Source organism: Triticum dicoccoides, chromosome 3A, assembly GCF_002162155.2.
Source record: "Triticum dicoccoides isolate Atlit2015 ecotype Zavitan chromosome 3A, WEW_v2.0, whole genome shotgun sequence".
NCBI classification, from domain to species: Eukaryota; Viridiplantae; Streptophyta; class Magnoliopsida; order Poales; family Poaceae; genus Triticum; species Triticum dicoccoides.
In genome coordinates this window covers 172778990-172788287 of record NC_041384.1, presented here as the reverse complement: position 1 = coordinate 172788287, position 9298 = coordinate 172778990, and positions in this window count along the sequence as shown.

Genomic DNA, 9298 nt, shown 5'->3' with positions numbered 1-9298 from the left:
GGGGCCGGCGCGAGTCATGGGCGAGGCGGCCGGACCTCGCAGGCTTCGGGCCGCCGGAGCTACGGGGGAGGCGGCGCGAGCGGAGCCCCGCCCCGGCCATGCGCGTTGCGGTGAAAGGAGAGAGAAAAGAGAGAGAGGAGAGGAGAAAGGAGAGAGAGGGGAGAGATAGGGACTGGCAGTGGGCCTATGCGTTGAAAAAGCAACTACCGGCGTCCCCAGCTGCCCCCCGGGGGGCTGGGTCTGGGGTGATAGCGCCGGCCGTAAATATCGTTAAAACCGGCGAAAATCGGGTCTCTGGGTGCCCGAGTGGGCCGTTTTTTGCCCGCCGGCACCCAAAAAATGGCTTGGGGGGGCTTCTTGGGGAGGTGGCTGGAGATGCTCTTAGCCTGTGTATGAGACAAACAAAAAGGACTAAACCAAACCAAGAATATCTATTCCCTTTAATAGTAGGTATATATATAGACTAAAAAAACTCGTGCGTTGCAACCCGGAAAATAAAACAAAATACTTCCCTAACTTAATGGTTCAAGACTATATTTTGCTGCATCACTAAAATACACACACTCTCCTTCTCCCTCTTTCTCTCTCTCCATGTAATGTATTTCTCGACAATCTTAAACATATAAAATTGAAGTATGAATTGGTACACTCTAATTATAAAAAACAATGGAACAACTAACCTCACAACAGTGAATTTGTGTTGGTGTCGATCATAGTATCTTCTTCTTTCGAGACACGGACCAACATAAGAAAAAGAAGAAGAGCTTTATTCATAAAGCATTTGTTTACAAATGAAATATTCTTTGTCGGTTTATAAAGAATTGACTAATCTAAATATCTAAAGGATTTATTATATTCACAAAAGTATGGAACAACTGACCTCACAGGAGTGAATTTGTGTTGGTGTCGATTATAGTGTCTTTTTCTTTTGAGACGTTCATCCTTTCAAACACAGATCAACATAAGGAAAAGAAGAAGAGCTTTATTCATAAAGCACAGTTTATAAATGAAATATTCTTTGTTGGTTTATAACGAATTGATTAATTTAAATATCTAAAGGATTTTTTTATTCACAAAAGACAATTTTATCTCGGCCGCTAATGTAGAACTCTCTGGAGTGTATTTGCCATGCATCAAGGGTGCATTCACAGGGTAAGTTGAATGCTAAAAAAGGTTGCCGCCAAGGGAGGTTGTCGCCCATGGCGGCATTGTCGCGGGACGGAGAAAATCCTGTAAGACTGCGTCTTTTTGCCTATAATGTTAGAACCTATGCGAAATACGACATGTGTTTCACATCTCCATCAAATTCCAAGCCAGCGACGGTCGTCTCGCTGCTAGCCTTCTTTCCAACCCCGTTGGCTCGTTGTCTCCATAGAGGAGGTCGGCTGATTACTTCACGGCGGCCAGGTCGGCTAATGCCTAATTTTGTCGTTAGACTTGTTTTCTCCCTACACATTGGCCATTGGCGGAGCTCTCCTTAAGGAAAGGTAGGGCACCTTCATTCTATCCTAGCCAACTTGCCTCTAGGGAGCTCCCCCGAATTAGGCTTCGTTGGCCGTCCGTTCGGGCCAGGTCTGGTCAACTGAGCTACCCTGGCCGTCTGATCTTCATTGCTGGTGAATTTCGTTTTTACCATATAGTTTTGTTCTTTGTCCAATGACCGGTGGGCTCGTCGCAAGTCTGTATTGGATGGGTGAGGCGTCCCATGTGTAAATTGGTTCACCCAATCCCCTCCCTCCCGCGCGCCACGCACATGGGCACACAACCCACTCCACTGGCACCCGCACACCCAATCCTCTCCTCCCGCATGAACCCTAGCCCCCGGTCGATAGTCGCCACACCCCTCGCTCCTCCTAAGCCGCCTCCACGCTCGCTTCCTCCTCCTCCATCCTGCCACTTCGGTCCCCCCACCCTCCCCTCCCGCATCTCGTCCATATCAGGCGACCGGCGACGATGGCGACCGGCAGGCAAAGGGACCCATGGATCTGTCCTGGAGATATAAGATGAGAGGGAGAGAGAGAAGGAAGGAGATGAGGAAGAAAGAGAGAGGAAAGAGGAGATGGACGGGAGAGGGCCACGGATCGGCGTTGGCCTTCATCGCAGCTTGATCCGCTCTTGGGTCCTTCCTCTTCCACTTTGCCCCACCTCCATAGAGTATGAGTCATGGAGCATGGGATCGATGACGGGGGCTGGAAGCCAGGAGGTCTCGCCGAGAAGGAGGCGACGGCGCGTAGGTGCACTACAAAAAAATACACTTCCGTGATGATATGTATTTGTCACAGTAGGTCACGTTTTCTATCATGCATGTACATCCATGACGATTTTATGACAGAATCAAGATAGTCATACATGTGCTGTCATAGAAGTGTTCCATGAGATTACCAAAATTATCATCACGGAAGTGTCCACTTCCATGACGATAAATGGCGCGTCATGGAAGTGCTTTCGTCAAGGGTAACCGACACGTGGCATCCACCGTAACGGGTCGCCGTTAAGCTATCGGGTCCGATTTTGGATTCGATAACCCGCTAACAGATACAACCAATGCTGATTTTCCACGTGTAAAATTCTCATTGGCCGACGGAACCACGTGTCAGCTCCGCGTTGACACAGGTGTCACTCATCCAATGGGCGAGATGTGCCTATGATACATTGACACGTGGAACGGTCCAAAAGTGGCCGAGATTAAATGGGCCGGCCCAACTAAAGGCCCATAAGATTTTGCGGACCATAATGGGCCGGCACAGCTAAAGGTCCACAAGATTTTGCGGACCATAATGGGCCGGCCTAGCTAAAGGACCACAAGATTTTGAAGACATTAGTGGGTCGGTCCGTTAATAGGCTGCCATGTTTTGGGCCAAATGCCAGCCCATATTTGATCCGGCCCATTAACAACCTGCCATGTTCTTGGCCTAATAAGGGCCCATATGAGATCCGCCCAGTTAATAGCCTACCACGTTCTGAGCCATATTACGGCCGAGATTAGATAAGGCCCTTTAAGAGCCTTTGGGCTAAATTGTTGTCGATATCAGATTCGGCCCGTCAACTGGACGTTGTGCTTTTGGGCCCACTTGAGGCCCGGTCAGGATTTCTGTTTGCTAAAGGCCCATTTAGTAATACGGCCTGATATTAGTTTCAGGCTGTTAAAGGCCCGTTTAACATTTTGGCCCTATATTTATTTTGGCCTGTTAAAAGTCTGTCATATAGTTGGGCCTAACTATGGCCCGCTTTGCATCCGGCCTGCTCACAGGTGACAATCTGATTAGAATAAATAAGGACCAAGACAATTTTGGCCTATTAACGGCCCGTGATGTGATTGGCACAATCATGGGCCAGGGTCTATTTCGGCCTGCTGTCGGCCGGTGAGCTGTTCGGCATGTTTCAGACCGAACCTACTTTTCAGCCTACTAAAAGCCCATTGAATTTCCTTGCAAAAGTAGGGCTGGCGGTTTACTCGGCCTCTTAAAGGCCCGAAATTACTAGTGGGTTAGTTTACATTTAGGCCTATTAACGGACCAAGATAATTGGGCCCATGATGCGATCATACATAGTGATTTACATGACTGCCCGATTATGTACCGTAATTTTACGGCTTGGCCTGTTTACTGCGAAGACAGGATATATACATACAGTAAAATAACTGCAGCATCGTGAATAAGAAAAAACCTAGGCTATACAATAAAAAATTATGGCGTATTACATCCACTGGGCATCAAAGTTTGCCACTATGATAATAAAGCACAAGCAGACAACAGATTGCATACACTGGGCATCAAAAATCGCCGCCAGTGCAAATAAACACACCGACAAAATAATATAAAAAACAGACAACACTTGAATAGAGTTCAAGAAAGGTTAGCCCTGCTCGGGAGCTGCAGCACAAGAAGCTGAGCAAGTTGATGAGACTGCGCTTGTTCGACGCTTATATCCTCCTCACTCCGAAAGAGAAACAAGTAGACAGATGACAAGTTTTGCACATATAAGTATCAGTGTTGACAATTCATCACATTTCTTATTGACGAATAAAGTTGCCAGCTTCACGACACCGGTGGATTACAGATCAAGAGCTCATAGGTATCAATGGTTAGTGTGCTGTCAATTTATCCTATTTTAGATTGACAAATAAAGATACAATTTAAATAATAATAGAATGATATGACATTGTTCATAGTTAAGACATTGCAGAATATGACATTATACTGTAGTGGGTAGGTTCACCACACACTGGATTATGGATCAAGAACAGAAGCATACATGCAGTGCAAAAGAAGATCACTTGCTTTGTATACTTTAATTTACATGGTATGAAGAAAAAACTTGATTGTACAACTGAAAACTTAAATTGAGGAGGACAAACTTTTGTTTATGAACTACATAATAAACTTTAAACATGCAATTTGATGCAAACACCAAAAATAAACAGTTGTTGCAGTCATTCCTAACCAAATATACACAACAAAGTTTGAAGGCTTGAGAAGGACAAACTTACATTAGTGGTGAAGACAGGCTCTATAAAGCCCTTGTCCATGCTGATGGGGGGCAATTCAAGAAGTTTACCACATAATCTTCTTCATAAGCATTGCCTTTATTCTACATTTTGTTAAGAGTAAATATAGATGTGATAATATAAGAAAAAATGGATAATATTTAAGATAAGATGAAGAGTGATGCTACATAACCAAGTTGCTATAAATGTAAATACAACGATACAGGTAAAAGGTACAACCAAGAGCAATGCAGAGCTAAACTTCTTTAGTACCATCGGTGTTATCCAACCTTATGGTAAGAGTAAATATTGATTTGATGTGTAGAAAATGGAGGGCAAAGGAAAATAAACTGCAGAGTGATGGTACATGAACAACTAGCTGTCAATATAAGTATACTGATAAAGGACAACAGGTACTTACAAGAACAATGCAGAGCTAAAAAATTTCATTGGCATTGGATATAGTCTACACTAATGTAACTATTCATATAGATCGGATAATTTGGAACAATTGATAAGCAAGCTATCATGCATACTGCTGTCACATAATAAACCAGGTATGAATGCAAGTACAGTGATACAGGACAACAGGTACTAACAAGAGCAAAGCAGCGGGCAGCATATTTGCGATATCCTGTCGTCCTTTTCAAACCAGAATTATTCTTCGAGCAGATTTCCTGCAAAAGAGATTCGTAAGGCACATGCGGAAAAGTAGAAGTTCAAATTTTCATGTGATATCATAGACTTGCCATCAAAGTGTGATTACCTCATGTAACACTGATATTGCTGCAATGCTTTCTTGAAAAGCGCAAGCAAGCTTTGCTTGTCATGACTATTCAGATTGACCATCGCCTACTTACAACAATGTAATGTAAATCATTGATGTGTTCAATCAACAGAAAGCAGGAAAATAATCACCATGAATAATGGCACTTACACGTAAGTGGGACAGGAAGATGTGAAAATGGTGTTTGTCTTCACTGTAATCTTCCCATGATGGGAATATATGCACGTAGTCCCTGACAACATTGAAATCATTGTCTTTTAAACTGGTAATAACTGGAATGGGGTTCCAATCTGGAGGAATTGACTGTCTCTGCAGTTGGGATAGGTCTTCGGTCGATGGACTTGCTGTACTTTTTGTTGGAGTAGGATTTTTCTGTGGTATGGCTGGTGCTATGGCAACTGAAATCGGCATACCTTTTGCTGGAGTGCAGGTCCTGTGTGGTGGGGCTAGTGTTATGGCCAGTGAAGTATGGGTATAGTGTGTTGGAGTCGGTCCTACATTTTGTGTCACTGATTGTAGAGCCAATATAAGTGGGGTGATGTTTGATTTCTTCGACACCACCATGTTTTTCAAGGACTTTGCTGGTGCTCCTTCAGGTTCGGCAATCATCCTCTTCCTTTTTGATGTCCGATGCACAAGAACAACATTTGAGTGAAAAAACATGGTATGCTGATAGATGGAATATGTATTGATAATGGATGGGCATGGCATCTTGACATATATGATGAGTAAACTAAGTAGATGGCGGTGTAACAAAGTAGAAGAAATGCAAGACACCTTATGCAAGATACGCGCAATCAATAAAACTTTGCCAAATTAAAACAGGCACCTTGATGGGTGAACATGACATACCATCTGCCTTCGACTCCTCGAGGTCAGAATAGTCATTAGAATCATATTCTGAATAAGAATCTGCAAGTGGGGAGTGTACGACTTTCATTGCATCCAGAATGGCACTCGACGCCTTGGTGCCAATTTTGTAAGTCATTGTAGTGTTCCACAATATTCTTGTGATGCGCGGATTCTGGTATTCGTTGTGATTACGTATAATATCTGAGAAGTATGAAAAGATAAATAGTAGTGAGATTATCTTTGTAATGCAGAGGATATTCTAATATAGGGGCTCCTTGTAAACCCTTGTGTGCTACCACTGGATGCTGATGAGAGAGCCCATGTGTGCTGTAATATGGTGCGTGCATTAATATAATCTGGCACAAGTACACACAAAAATAGGCTCCAAACGTAAGGATAGTTGGTAGATAATAGGTTCATAATATATATTGTATAGAGAGTTTATTGTCAAACCATGATAACAAGAGCACACAACAACTAGGCAGATCGTAGTGTACATAAAAGGGGCACACCATAACCAGCATATATAAATCGGGAAAGTGGAACTGGCTAGAAAATACGGTGTTGTATTGTCGCTACTAATTGAAAGCCTATCGATCACGTACAAGCCAGCTCTATCGGTTGTTGACTTCAGATGTCCCTGATCCCCTTCCTGACAAGGAACATATTGTACGTACTAAATATAGAATAACTAAAGAGGAACATGTTAAAGAACAGAAGAGGAAGCATGTTCTTGAGGTTCTGCTTCTTTGCATACAATGTTGGTTGCCCACTCATGATGAATCACAACGCCCAAAAAAAATGCAATTCCATGATGTCTCTCTATATGTGGCCACATGCATTTGGAAAATCAAGTGGGAGCATTAGCTGACCAATTAATTATGTGTCTATTAACTAATATCAGTATCATATCACAATTCATATTTGAAGAAGTAAGCTTTGGATATGATTGGTGTGTTGTTTAGCTTCAAGAGTGGACCGCTGATAGTGCGACACAAAGCAGCTACACAGATCATAGTGTAGATATAACGGGAAAACCGTAAGCATCACAAGTAAAATCAGAAAAGTGGAACTTGCTAGAAAATAAGGGCTACTATTGCCGGTACGGCTAGAAAGGCTACGGATACCAACTCTCTTCAACTGAAGATGCGGTACTATTAATATCAGTGTAACACTCAAAGACGACATAACTCCCCGCATTTCCTTGCTAATCTTATAGGATTCAAGTGGGCAGGCCACTACAATTCCTATTCCTATGTTTACAAAATCCTACGAATCAAAGAGGCCCGAAGAGTTGAAAGTGTCTGTCACAACCGACCGAATAGACCTCTACACTGCAAATGTCACTGCTCCTCTTCACTACAAGGAACATATTGTACTACTATCATACTCCCTCCGTTCAAAAATATAAGTCTTTGTAGATATTTCCACTATGGATCACATACAGATGTATACAAATACATTTTAGAGTGTAGACTCACTCATTTTGCTCCATATGTAGTCCATGGTGGAATCTATACAAAGACTTGTATTTACGAACAGAGAGAGTACTTATTAAAGAAGAATAGAAGAGGAACAAGCTAAAGAAGAGCAAGCAGATTTTGGATAATAAAATGTTCGTTGCGAAGTGCCCACACATGATGAACCAGAGCGCATTAAGAATGCAACTCCCTGCTGTCTCTCTATATGTGGTGCACGTGCTTATCAAAAGTAAAGTAGGAACATTAGCTGACCAATTAAACGTTATTTGTTTTAGTAATATCAACATCATATCAGATTCGTATTTGAGCAACAAGTTTGGAATTATGAGTGGCACGTTGTTTAGCTTGATGGATTGAGGAGCACTGCTAAGCAGCTACGATGATGGTACCGAATATAAAGGAATGTCTGCATGCAAGTCGCATGACTTTTGTCATTCAGGTCAGTCGACCATTTCAGGCGGTTGGATGAAGATCCTACGTCTCCTAACCCTTCTTCTTCCTCGTCTCTGATTCTTCCCCTACAGAACACTGCACGGGCCGCCGGCCGAACCACCGGCCCCGACCCCCGCCCTCCCCTGAACCGCCCCCACCGCATGTGTTCCTCCGCCGCCCCCACCCCACCCTGCCCCCACCCGCATCAAGTTTTCTTCGTTCGGCGAGGCCCCACCACCGCTAGGCCACCGCCCCCCACAACCACCGTCCCCACTCGAGCCCTTTCCTTCCCTCCGGCAAACTCCGATGAGCTCTCAAAAATTGACTGACGCAATTTTGAAATTTAGTCTACTATCATTTAACTAGTGTGGAATATAAAAGGGGAAAACCATAAGCATTGCAAGTATAGTGTTGAGCGTGCCATGGAGGATCTGAAGGTGCAAACCGGAGAAAGGCAACTTCGCAACCAATGTTTGCTTTCAACTAGCAAGTAAGTGAGGGAGAAGAAATCACGGTAAAGCAGTGACGATCTATTTTCTTGTTGCGATAAATAAGTTGAGCAGATACGAAAGAGTATCGCCTCTGGTGCAGCAACGTGTATGCATCTGCTGAGAATTTGACGGTGCTGCGGTGCGATGGTTGTCAGTGGCGTGGAAGCAGGTCTAGGAGGGTAGACGGTGGCGCGCGGGGGAAATATCCCGGCGCGGTGGACAAGACGGTCGTAGGAGCGACGCTGGCAAGGTGGACGATGACGGGGATGAAGCGAGAGGGCGGGATGCGAGGATCCAGGTCCAAAGCCGTGGATGAGAGAGGTCGATCTCTTGTAATGGACGATGGCGTCGGTGAAGGAAATATGCCCTAGAGGCAATAATAAAGTTATTATTTATTTCCTTATTTCATAATAAATGTTTATTATTCATGCTAGAATTGTATTAACCGGAAACATAATACATGTGTGAATACATAGACAAACAGAGTGTCACTAGTATGCCTCTACTTGACTAGCTCGTTGATCAAAGATGGTTATGTTTCCTAACCATAGACATGAGTTTTCATTTGATAAACGGGATCACATCATTGGGAGAATGATGTGATTGACTTGACCCATTCCGTTAGCTTAGCACTTGATCGTTTTAGTTTACTTCTATTGCTTTCTTCATAACTTATACATGTTCCTATGACTATGAGATTATGCAACTCCCGATTACCGGAGGAATAATTTGTGTGCTACCGAACGTCACGACGTAACTGGGTGATTAC